At 40.1% G+C, this 13,742-nt stretch overlaps 1 protein-coding gene across 3 annotated transcripts in view; it reads right to left on the bottom strand.

Moving 5' to 3' along the window:
- Positions 1-13,742, bottom strand: part of MSRA (methionine sulfoxide reductase A) — a 237,225-nt gene that overhangs the window by 202,816 nt on the left and 20,667 nt on the right. The gene's annotated exons all lie outside the window — the stretch shown is intronic.

The raw sequence follows: 13,742 nt of genomic DNA, 5'->3' as shown, positions 1-13,742 counted from the left end.
GCCACAGGCAGCTCTGGCTCTTCAAAGCTACCTCCAGTGCCAGCACAATAACTACCGTTCAGAAGGGCAGCAGGAGGATTAAAGCCGAGGTACATTAAGGGAAAATTTGAGCCAATTTCTTTGCATCATATATCCTACCAATTATTGCTCTAAGTGAAGTTAAAACCCCTTCCTGCTCTGACTTCATTTGCACAAAATGATAAGAAATTAGGGGGTGGGGGTGCAGAAATGTGTTTCATTTTTAGAGGATGCCTCTCTTGAGGCTACGTAGAGGGAAATATTTATTAACCTGCGTGTCCCAAGCCAGGTGATGGCACATGAGGACTCCTCTTTTCTAAATTTAAATTGGCTCTTCATTATAAACCTTTTCAGAGATTTGCTGTAACCAAAACCAGCAATTCAGCCCTTTTAAGTACACAGTAACCTCCTCCTGCTGCTTCCCAAAACTCATCCTCCTACCTGTGCATTTACTCCTAATTTCACTCATTAGTAAATAATTTCTTTGATAGTTAAATGCTTATCCATTCTATCCCAAATTTGCACACAGTAAAAATAAAAATGCACAGTACAAATTATTAAATAACTGTAAATAATTGTAAATAATACAACACTCTTCATAAGTATGCACAGTTCATAAAAACCCTTTTGATATTATTAGTGTTAAACTGTTCTACACGGGTAAATGAGAAATATTTACCTTTATTCTGTGCTTCAACATGGTTCAGTGGTGGCTTGGCAGTGCTGAGTTAAGAGCTGATGATCTTAAAAGTCTTTTGCAACCTGAACCATTCTCTGATTCTCTAATATTCAAGAATCAAAGAGCTTTGTAAAAATGAGGAGTCATCAGCACCGATCACTTAGACCAAAGGACAGAAAAATTCTCATTTCTTGGGCGATCACACCTGTTACCATTTCGCACAGAGAACGACAGACTCTGCGAAGCATCCAAACATCAAGAATTTCTAGAAGTATCACGAATCCCTCAAAAACAACACTGAGGATCAGGCACCCAAAATTCACTGTCACCATCAGGTGGTGAATCATCAGTGTCTGGTCTCAAACAAAAATCAATAGCAGGGCACAGTAATCTCTCGTTTATGTGTCTATAACACACATTTTTTACTGCCTGTATTTATAAAAGCCACAAAAAGCAGGGCACAGAATGTCACTGTGAAACCTGTGCTCTGCCTTATTGGGTGAGAAAGAGGCGTGACCCCACTAAGAGTTAATAACCTCCCTGTAATTCAGGCAAGCACAAGAGGTTCTTGCATATGGAGTGTCAAAAAAAACAGTGTGATCTTAGTGTGTGAGGTCACTGAGCTGTCAGGAACAGAAGCAGAGACAAACCAACAAGAAATCATGGAGCTGAGGAGGAAAGAAAAGGGAGAAAAAAATCTAATTTAAGGAAATTTAAACATTAGATCCAAGCTGGTGTAGTGAAAGATGTCCCTGCCCATGGCAGGGGGGTTGGAACGAGATGAGCTTTAAAGTCTCTTCCAGCTGAGGCCATTCCATGATTCTGTGATCCAAGAGAGTCTTGCAGACTGGCTGTGTATTTACCTACCCAGGCAGTGTCAGTACGGACCAGGAACTTCCCCAAAAGATGTTTTGAGTGTTCCCATAGTGTTCTGTCAGCTAAAGGAGTTTAATAGTGGTCAGGCTGAGTCCAGACCAGTAAACTATTTCATTTACTACAACAATGCAGCCTATTTTAGACACAGAAATGTATTCCAGGTGTGATCCTGGGATGGGGCAACCAAGCATGGGCTGAGCTCCTTTCTGTCAAGTATTCGAAAAGCTTGTCAATATTCCCCACTCTATTTTCACCTTACTGGTGATGTGTGGATTGAGAGCAGCTGCCTACACAAAGCTACTCCACCAACATCTGGTGGTGCCCCAAAAACTGAGGGAGCAGAGCATTGTGCAGTACCCAGACCCCAAGGATGAATTCTCCAACTTATCCAGAAGTTTCTCTGCCTGGCTGTGCAGTTCATGAACTACTAAAGCAGGAGGATGAGAAGATGGCTCCCACAAGCAGTGAGAACCCGAAAAAGCTGTCTGAAGCACACCGGAATCCACAGCACCACCTCCTACTTTCAGTCACTGAAGGATGTAGCGTGGAAGCACCAGTGAGGTGTGGAGCCCAAACCCCTGCTCCCAGCAGAACAAATCCAATGTTCAATCCAACTGCTGAGGGTCATCTCCAGTCGAGTTTTCAAATCCTCCAAGGATGGTGATTCACACTCTGACTATGAAGAATCTTTTCCTTAATGCAATCACGCCTTTCCCTGTCATGGTTTTGCTGTTCATCAAGAAAACAATTGATAATCACTGCTGATGGAGAGCTGGAGGTGTGATAAATCCTCCGTATCAAACACGACTCAGGAAGCTGCTGGTCACACACAACAGCTTCCAAATTATTTTCAAGCACAGCAACCATTGTACGGAGGCTGATACATAAATAAATCAGGAATGGTAATGGCCACTTTGCCAAGCACAAATCATAAATGTGACATCCAAAAATACTCATTCCCTCACTGTACACTGCGCAAACACCCCTTGAAAAAGACATCAGAACATTATTCACGCTCCTCTTCAGCATACAAATTACAGGTGATGTTACAAATCCCATAATCTTCTAATTTGGACAGGGTTTATCAATTTGGAACCCTGCTTGGCAATACTTCCAACCTGACTGTCCTGCCAGATCACCTGGAGTCTGGAAAATGTCCTGCCAGCAACCACAAGAGCACAGCTGTGTCTGGCTTCTTGCTATTTCAGATATTTCTGGACTGCTCCTTCCCATTCCCAGAAAGACTCAAGAAGTGGAAAAAGACTTAAAAATTTTATGGAAGAGCCCAAAAAGATCAATCAACAACACTTAGGGGCTCAATACCAATGTTAGTGCTAACAGTGACAGTATCACCATGAAGTATCAGCCCACATCCCCAGCTCTAACCTAAGGCAATTCAGGAAATTCATATGGGTGGTACCACTCGAGTTCCTTGCTAACATTTATTTACTGCCGGTTTATACATCCCAGTGGCTGCAGAAAAGAAGTGGATATGTGATCTAAAGATGGGTAAACTGTGCCTCCCCTTTCTTTGGAGTAAATAAATGTGTAACATCCTCATACAGGAACTCCCAGGACGGAGATTAACGTTCGAGTGCCACAAATCGAGAAAAACTCAGCTTTTATTTGTGAATTCTTGGAAAGCAGGACAAAGCCATGAAGGAAAGGAATGGGAATCCTGTAAGACAGAAAGTACTCCACAAGCAGAGATTTAAAATTAATCAACAAGAGGGATGCAGCACTGTTTTACAAGGCAATAATCCAGCCCCATTCCCTAAGGAAAAGCCTTGGAGAATGAAGGCCAAGTAGCTTTCTCAAACAAGGCAACTGGATTATTGCCCCATAAAGCAGCACAGCTCTGTGATTATTACCTTGGTGCTACATGCCCTTTTTAAAATGGTTTTCCCCCCATAAAAGTTTAAAACCTCCCAAGTAAAAAAGATAAGGGAAAGGGAAGGAGATGTGGGGTAGAAGGTAACACCTTTAATGTTTTCTTCTGATTTCCTGAGAAATATCAACCACACAACATAAAATAAATGCTTTCAATCAGGGTTATTACAAATAGCAGCAATAAATCCTATTAATAAGCAGCATACTAAGATTTTATGTCTCTCTTATTCTTCACACACGTTGTTCCCCCCTCTGCTTGTTCCCTCCCTTTCACGCTCTCCCAAAAGCAGAAGAATTTTTCTTTATTTACAAATTTTGCAACATTTCAGTTTCACATTATATTTGATACACCAACCCCAAAACAAGGCAGAGACTCAAATATCTCGTGGAATCTTATTAGTGATGGCTGATAAAACTTCAAGACACAATTAGCCTTTGTCCTATCCAAGAAAATAGGATATTGGAGAACACAGAGTGTTGTTCCCTTGGCTGAACCCTGCCTTGACCTGTGTGGCAACCACAGGCTGTGCCACGTGCGCTCAGGGTCAAAAATCACTTTTATTTAGACCAGACATCTCCAGAACAGCCTGTGTATGTCCCATCAGAGCAGTAATGTAACAGAAAATTCAATAAACCTGCTAAAAAAAAATGCTTCCTGGTAAGATGCTCTGAATACTCCAAGGATGGACTAAATTCTTCACATGTGAATTAAAAGCAAAGCACCAGCTCCATTCACAGCACTAAATATGCACAATTCACTGAATGAGAACAGGATCAAAACAAGAAAATTCAGCAGACTCCCAAATCCTTTGTTTCTGAGAATATTTAGACATGTCACAGCTGCCTCAAGAGTCTGACATCTATTCAAGGTATTGAATTTGAAAGAAAATAACAGGTGGAAGTTTTATAAATATTTCCTCTCTAAAAACTCTTCTTTCTTCCATTTAAAAAACTTTGCAATTCTTCTCATAAAAATTTCTTTGTAAAGGCAAACAACCAAAACAAGTATGATTTCAACTGATGTTGTTTTGAAAACATTAAATGGAATCCCACTGGGAAATTAAATGGAAATGTCACGTCTAACAATGGGAGAGAAATGATTCATAGGCAAAATCTAACATTTTTAAATATTTTACCTACATAATTAGAGGAGCCTGATTTTGCAAAGGAGCAGTCTCACACACCTTCCAATAAAATCAAAGCCCAAATACAGGCTGTAAAAGCCACTTTCAACATATGTGCATCAAATATTTTGTCACAGTGCAGAAATTAAATCTGGGAAGCCCTGGAAGCCTGTTCCTGCTACCTAAGGCATGGAACTCACAGGGTTCCAACTGCTTCAGGAATGTCTTTTCGGAATAGCAGCTCTCACCAATGGAAAGATTATAGCTTGGTTTCACAATGTTTGAACTACACAAAATATCTGTAATCATCTTGATGACCACTGAAACTTAATCATCTTGATGAACACTGAAACTGGTTAAAGGCACTGGGACTGTGGAATCTGGAACTGCTTAATCAAAAAAATTTTCAGATAAAGGTGACACTTCCCAGGTTGGAAGGGAAGAAGGTTTTAATTCCACTTACTGTCAAACAAAACAAATTTTAAAAAGTGCAAGTTTCATGTAACTCAGACAGAAGCTGTGTGGAGATAGCAATGGTTCAAGTCGCACCAGTCCAGTCCAATCTCAGTAAAACCTGTGAGGTGCAAATTTTGGCTCAGCAAAAACAGAGTTAACAATACAGAACATTTTCTCCAGGCTCTTCAATTTTATATAAAGCCAATTTTGTCTGAAACTGCTAAGCAGTATTCATAGGTTATGAATAAAACTATTTAAAGGATAATCTAAGGGAGCCTTTTCATCAATATTAAAGTCATTGCACATTACACTGAGTTACTGGAAAAGGATATTACTCCAACTGCTCCCAAACTGTGATTCCCAAACTAGGAATCACAGCCTGGCATAAGGAATCTGCAGGTGATCCACACAAAGCATTATTTTCAGGTGGATCTTTAGCTCTGCAACTCTGACAAGAAGTTTTTAGTACTTTTCTGAGCACCCACAGGAGTGAGGAAAAAACCCTTTTTGTGTCATTTATTTGCTCAATGAGAAGCCAGATCTGGAATTTTTTAAATACAGCAAGTGGGGTTTATTTGCTGGACCCTGAGCTGCAGGGTGGGAAGAAGGTGGGAACAACTACATTGACAGGGTTGAAAGTTTTTGGTTCCCCTTCTGTAATTGCGGTATCTGTGGGGGCTCTCTTTGGGGTGGAGCATCCTGGAATCATGGAATGGTTTGGGGTGGAAGGGACCTCAAAGCCCATCCCACCCCCTGCCATGGCCAGGGACACCTTCCACTAGCCCACGTTGCTCCAAGCCCCATCCAGCCTGGCCTTGGACACTTCCAGGGATGGGGCAGCCACAGCTTCTCTGGGCACCCTCCCCACCCTCACAAAGAAGAATTTCTCCATAATATCTAAGTCAGCTTCACAGCCAAAGCCTCACAGCTTCCCAGTAACAGGAAGGAACTTTCCATGCTGCTGCCATCTCTAGAGGATACTTAAGGACAAGAACTTTTGAGATTTGAATCCCAATCCAGGAATACAAAATACCCCATCTGGACAGAAAGTGGCAGGAGAAAACTCAGGTGCTTCAGCAGAAATCCCAAATGAAGGAAATTGTGCAAGTGCCCTTCAAGGCAGTAGAAAGACCAGTGGAGGTCCTGCCTTTCAGTCCATCAGTGGTTTCAGGATCAGAGGAAGTGCACTCCAAGTTTTCCATTGGGTATTTTGACTTTTGGGCTACACAAGGCTCTTGGTCTCATCTTGAGACATGTAAACGACAAATTTTCTTTTCACAAGTCCCTCAGAAAGGTGAGTGAAGGGTCAGTGCGTCCCTCACTGCAGCATTAAACAAAAGCCAGCCTGAAGCTCAAAGGCACATTTTAAAACCCGTAACTGCATTTCCTACCCAAATCTATAAATTTTTATGCATAAAAATGGCTTGTAAACGAAAAACAGTGAATGTGAGGCAACATAAGAAACTCCAACTCCCACGACAGGCTTTTAAGGAAATGCTTCACTACAGGGTGAGCAGACAAGGACTTTACACATTTCTTTGGTTTATTTTTAACTATTTTTAACTATTACAAATGAAGTTAGAATGGTTTGCTAGAAAATAATTACAGATTTTTTGGTCAAAATGTCACTCAGAAACTCAAACTGAAGCAGGTGTACAAACTGAGTTGAACACCAGAAAAACAAAAAATTCTTTAAACAAACTTTATGATACCTGATTATAATGAAAAAAAGTAGATGGCTTAATTACCTCAAAGAAGCACGAGCAAAAAGTCTGACTTTCACCACATATACATATACATATACAGATACATATACATATACATATACATATACATTTGTATAGATACATACACACCCCTCTCATCTTTAAATAAAATCTTCTATGTGAAAAATCATTAAAACACACCAGTAAGCTAATCATAAAAAAAATGCATATAAAAATCTTGCAGTTTTTCCAAAGCAAAGGGAAAAATATATTTTCTGGAACATAAAGAAAAATCCAAATATGCTAAAAAAAAATCCAAGTAAAGCGTGAAAATAACTCCAACTGACATGCAGCAGTAATACAGTAGGATTGCTGACTCTTAATATGCTGTCCAAAATTAAATTAATTTCATTGGCTCTGTTCCCTCATACCCCAGGAACACGGGACAAAGATAAAACTCTCTTTCCCTGCCAGCACAGGAGGTAGATCATTTACTACAAATCACAGAGGGCAAGGGAAATCGATGCTGCAGAGTAGAACTTTGTGTAACCAACAGATTTCTGTTCCTAATAGCAAAAGAAAAGTGACCATGAAAACTTGTCTGGAGTCACTTCTTGACAAGACTTCACCTAAAAGCATTTTTCTCATCCCCCCCTTTCTTTACTTGGTTTTCTTCTTCCTATTTCTTCATTTTTTGCATTTTCTCACTCTCTGATTGTGTTATTTTTATTTTTTTTTCATTTTCAAACTACCTTTGGCTGCTGAATACTAAAAGATTTGTTTCAATGAGCTCCATATAAAGGAAGCAACAAAGCAAATCCAAGCCTGGCCACTCCAGGGCACAGGGCTGTGCCCTTTCATTACGACACATAGTCAGGAATGTTTTCCAGTAATATCAACCATAATTCCTGACAGTGGGATTGTACCTGATCCCACAGGATAGAACAGCTGAGAGTAAATACCACAGGCAAAATTCTCCACATCTCACAGACAGCTCAAAGGTGACGTCTGCAGTTGGGAGCACTGAGAGTGTCTGTGATAATGACAATTGTGAAGACATCTGTCATGCAAGGGACATGCAAGTTTCATGTAAAAAAAAAAAGACAACAGAGCACAGGAAACACTTCCCTTTTTTAAAATAAAAATTAGAGTAAGGAAACACCCTGAAAGTTCACAAAGAGCACTCAGAATATTGTCAACTTTGTGGCACTACAAGGTCATAAAATCCAGAGATGCTGTTGGTTGTCACAGGTGGGTGCAGGATTTGAAAAAATCCTAGAATGGTTTGGGTCAGGAGAGACCTTAAAGTCCCACCCCTGCTATGGGCAGGGACACCTCCCACTAGCCCAGGTTGCTCCAAGTCCTATCCAACCTGGCCTTGGACACTTCCAGGGATCCAGGGGCAGCCACAGCTTCTCTGGGCACCCTGGGCCAGGGCCTCCCCACCCTCACAGCCAGGAATTCCTTCCCAATATCCCATCCATCCCTGCCCTTTGGCAGTGAGAAGCCATTCCCTGTGTCCTGTCCCTCCAGCCCTTGTCCCAAGTCCCTCTCCAGCTCTCCTGGAGCCCCTTTAGGCCCTGGAAGGGGCTCTGAGGTCTCCCTGGATCCTTCTCTTCTCCAGGTGAACACTCCCAGCTCTCCCAGCCTGGCTCCAGAGCAGAGGGGCTCCAGCCCTTGGAGCATCTTTATCCCCTCTTCTTGACCCTCTCAAACATGTCTGTGTCTTTATTATGCTGCTTTTAGGAACAAATTATTTAGAAGATACTGTGTTTTACCAGGAACTATTCCACCTGAGGCTCCAATAGCTTGGAATTAGGTAACGGCCAAATCTGCCTGAAAGTGCCCAGCTCTGGCTGCTGACTCTGAGGGAAAACAGGAGTAATGAGTCCCACATACCCACACTGCAGATCCTGATCCTGGCCCAATTCTCTCATGAGAGTCTAAAGAGACTACTCCAGGTTAAAATCTTATGGATTAATAGACAAGATCACATGAAAATTAATTTTACAAGTTGTTAATTGAGTGTCCGTAAAAATATTCTCCCTTTTCATCAAGACACATTCGGCCAAGTGCATCACTCTTAAAATTGCTGTCTAAAAAGTTAGAAAGGTTGGAGAGAACTGGCAATAGTTGGGCCTTTACATTAGCATAAACACATCAAATATTCATTACAGCCGAAGCACTCATTATGTCAGCAGCTGAATTAAATAACAAGAATAATGTTTCCCAACGATAAAAATAAGTGCCACAACAGTCTCCTGCACCAGAGCAATTTTCAAAAGGAGACAGTGAGGCAGTATTGCAGGAAGCACATTGTTCTCTCTGCTAAGACTGCTTCATTCACTACAAATATATTGGCTTTTAACAGTTCCTTTTCGGATTAATTTCTACCAAAGAGAAGGAATTATGTTCTACGGCGTGAATCCACATGAAAGGAAAAGCATTATACTGGGACGACAGGGTTTATTGCAACAGCAGAATGTATCTTAAATGCAAAATTACACCAACACTATGAGTTTACCAGTTTAATCATAGCTTTAAAAAAAAAAATCAATACAGCAGACATTACATAAACTCATTTATATGAAGTTTTTACACTGGGTGCACAAAAACAAAAAAGTAGAGCCAGAAGTGTAAAGGCAGCAGAACAAAACATCTCAAGCCCTTGAAATGCATCACAACTGTGCACAAGTAATGGAAAGATTCATGAAATACAAATAGAAAGCTGTAGATATAAACAAAAGCCGTATAAAAGGTAGATAATAAAGCCATTAGGACAAGGAGGAATGGCTTTAAACTAAAAGAGAGTGGATTTAGGTTATATACGGGGAAGGAATTGTTCCCTATGAGGGTGGGGAGGCCCTGGCACAGGGTGCCCAGAGAAGATGTGGCTGCCCAGAGAAGATGTGGCTGCCCCATCCCTGGAAGTGTCCAAGGCCAGGCTGGAGATAGGGCTTGCAGCAACCAGAGATAGGCGAAGGTGTCCCTGCCCATGGCAAGGGGTGGAACCAGATGAGCTTTAAGGTCCCTTTTAACCCAAACCATTCCTTCATTCCATGATTCCATCCTGTCAATGAAAGCAATATGCCTTAAACAGTTACTAGTAAAGAACAGATCCTCTTTTTGTTCCCTTGAAGTCCTTCCTGCCTTCCCACCTGCGGAGATTAGAAAGAAGATGGACAATGAACAAACAATTCACTACTAAGGACAGAGCAATGCAACTCTCTCCAACTGAGAATAGATTATAACAGAAATTCACTGGCAAACACCAGGCTGGTCTCAGAAATGGGAAAACTGCCTCAAAAAAGAGGAGAATACAAATTTCCTGGAGAAGATTTTATCAGCAGATACCACCTACGATTCAGTGTGAAACCTCCCATCCTACCATGTTCAACTCCAACCATTTATGTCAATACAGGTCAAAACAAACTGAGATTTTTCTGAGTATGCTCCTCCTGAACCTACCCACTTTCCCTCAGTCTGTCCTCTCCACAGTCTCTGTACTTGCTTTAATCTGGGGTGGAATTTTTACTACCAAAATCACTGTCTGTGGAAAACAAAAATTTGAATCATCTTAACACTGTACTGTCTGTAGAGTTCTTAGTTTTCACTTGCTGTGCATTAGATGAACAAGCAAACTAGACCTGATTCCTATTCCTATCTGTAGGACTGGAAAAAACACAGCTGTGGAGCTTCTAAAACAAAACCCACACAGAAGTCTTTCACGGGGTAAAGCCCTTCTACACTGTATCTACTCTTACACTGCACACTTGATGCTGTGCTGAGGTGTAAAAGGGACGGACAAAGGTTTGCATGGAAAACCAATACAATGGAAAACTCTCAGTGCTGAAATCCAAAGTTTGAAGTTGGAGAACAAGGATTAAACCCTTGTTATGTGTCAGGAAAAAAGCAGGAACTCTTAAGTGCATAATCCAACACAATGGTCAAAGAAATATTCCGCTTTAATGTAATTTAGCAGAGAGAAAACAATGGTTTTTTCATGCTTCTTCTCTTATTTTTTAGTAATAATTTATACGGAAGATCTTTTCATTGCAGTGTAGTGAACTCGAACCAAACCTTTCTTCAGATCTTCCAGTTTCCGTTGGCATTCAGTAAAAGTGTTGTGCCCATATGAGGGAGACACTTTTCTTGGGATCTGATTAATTCCTAAAATATGGATCTGGAAGTGTCTGAAACATCAGTCATGGACCAGCTGCCCAGGGAGGTGGTGGATGTCCCATCCCTGGAAGTGTCCAAGGCCACGCTGGACAGGGCTTGGAGCAACCTGGGATGCTGGAAGGTGTCCCTGCTCAAACTCAGGGATTGGATATTCCCTGACTTCTCTCCTATTGATCTGTTGATTAACAAGATAAGAGCACACAGAGAAAACAGTGCTGCAAACATTGTGTATTTCCTGTTTTAAAACCCCAATATTTCATAGTACAGAGGTTGCAACTTCAGACAAACCAGAATTTGACACAGGCTGAAGAGGTCAGCAGCAAACAGCAGAAATGATGACACCAAGACACTGCTTGATCGTGACAAACTTACAAAAAATAGGTGATTAAACAAATGTAAAGGAGAGACAATAACGGGAATTTTTTGCATGAACTACAATTTATCCCTTAAAACATTTGCAATTCCATAGCATCCAATAAATATGGAAGAACTGCTGTAGTGACTCAGAGGAACAGATGTACACTGGGCATAACTTAATTATAGAAAAAAAACAGGAAAAACATGGATGTCCATAATTATCAAGAGTACAAGCTTCTATTATTTCTACAACGATTTTTGTAACAAAATTGTCAGACTCAGTCAGATCCTAAACAACTGTGTTTTATCTATAAAAAAATGAGAATATAGCAGACAATATAACTTTAAAATACTGCAAATTAATATTTTTATATTCTTACAATTTTTGCTTCTATTTTCCATTTTTTTATGGTCAATAAAGAGAGTGACTCACAGGACTGATGGGACAGCCTCCCTAATCACCTCCTAAAGGTGTTTATTCCTCCACAATGACTACAAAAGTTACTCAACTCACTTAAATGCTATTTTAAGAGGTACAGTGGACAAAATTATATAGATTTTGCTCAAAAATTTCTGTGGCAAGGAAGAGGACTGTGGCCTATATGGAATAAAGGAGTGGAATTCCACCCAAGTCAATCCCACTGTGCCAAGAGAAAACACCGTGGAATGGTGGACTACAAAATAAGCAATTATTCTGGAGTTATGGTAAATAGTAAATGGTAAATGGAAAGGGCCTTAAAATATATACCAAATATAACGTAAAAAAAAAAAATTTAAAAGTATTGTTATAGACACTGAGGACACCTCAGCAATGGCAGCACATGGAGTTCTACCATAAGCAGAATATCAAGATAATCTCCCATGGCTACAGGAATGCAAAATAACACCCAAAACCTCCATAAACTGCATTTTAACATTTATATTCTTCTCCTACAGCCATATTTAGGGAGAATCGACAGTCACACTGAGAATTGCTCATCTCTTCCTTGTCCAATAACCACAGGGGTTCAGAGTAAGCGTTCATTTTTAAAATGCTTTAATATACCAATATAAAAGGCACAAACGAAGCCCATTCCAGGTCCATTTTGATCTCAAACTACTTTGATACTAATTAAAACAGCAGAGTAAACATTGGTTAATCTCCTATTAATCGCCACAAGTGAAATCAGACATTGGCCCATCACAGTATCAAACATGATGTTCTAATGTGAAATATTATCTGTGGTTCAGTAAGAAAAATCAAATTAAACCCCAACCACCAACCCTCACCTCCACACTGAAATATGCCCACGTTAAGGAACTGTACAATCCAATCTAAAATAGGTATTAATGATTCATTAAGAATTAAACACAAATTGTTCATTTATGAAGTTATTAAACCTAACCAATAATTAAGGATCATAGATGAATGGTGGCAATGAATAATCAGATTAAAGTATCCAGTAGACTCCAGTTGGTAAAGAAAATATATAAATACAATAAACCATGTGAAATTACACCACAAATTCCATTTGCATGCAATCCAACCAATGTTCAGATTCCAACCATTTAAGCCTTGCGATTCCAGCTTCATTTTTAACTTGCCAAGTTGGGATATTTTCCAAAAAATCAGCACTTAGATGAACTTTTAAAATCAAAGAGTTTAGCAGAAAGAAAAAATATTTTATTATGTAGGCCAAAAGAAATGTGCAGTGGTGTGTATCTCATTTAGGAAACCAAAATGTACTGATGAGATATTTCAGAGATAAACAGTGTTTCCAACATTGTAGGAACTGCTTCAAAATAATTTCAGTGTCCACAGATGTTGAAATATTTGTACAAATATTTCTCTTTATAAATGCGCTGCAAGCACCCACATGTTGATCGTGTTTAAAACCCAAATTTATGAAATTATGTAGGTACTCAAGAGAGAAATATGGTTATTTTAATGTAGCACTTAGAAATGTAATGGTCATTTTAATATTTTCCTTAGAGGCAGCACAATAAATGTTTTCTGTTGTTTTCTGAATTTTAATAGGGGCACCCAGTAAAGATTTGGTTAGGAATGTTGTGATTAAAGAAAACAGCAGATGCTTTCCGACTGCACACGATTTCTGAGAAATAAAGGGAATTCCTTCCAGAATTCCCCACGGACAAACAAACTTAGGACACTGTTGTGATGCAAACTCAGCCCAGCACATGCCCGTGTCCCTGAGCACATCCCATGGTAATGCCTGCACAGCAACAACAGACAAGAACCACACAGAGAGCAGAACTCAACTCCTCCAAACACTCCCCTTCCACCCAGGATCCATCTGAAATCCCCCACAGGATACCTATTCCCACATGGGGCTGTTGAGGATGTTTTTCAAGGATTTAGAAAGACAAGGTTGCTGTGTGATAACAGAAATTTTTCTTCAAAACTCCCTAACAAACCCTATTAAAAGGTTTCAGTGAACTAAATATTAATCACAA

Source organism: Corvus moneduloides, chromosome 3, assembly GCF_009650955.1.
Source record: "Corvus moneduloides isolate bCorMon1 chromosome 3, bCorMon1.pri, whole genome shotgun sequence".
Classification (NCBI taxonomy): Eukaryota; Metazoa; Chordata; class Aves; order Passeriformes; family Corvidae; genus Corvus; species Corvus moneduloides.
This window is presented reverse-complemented; position numbering and strand designations above follow the sequence as displayed.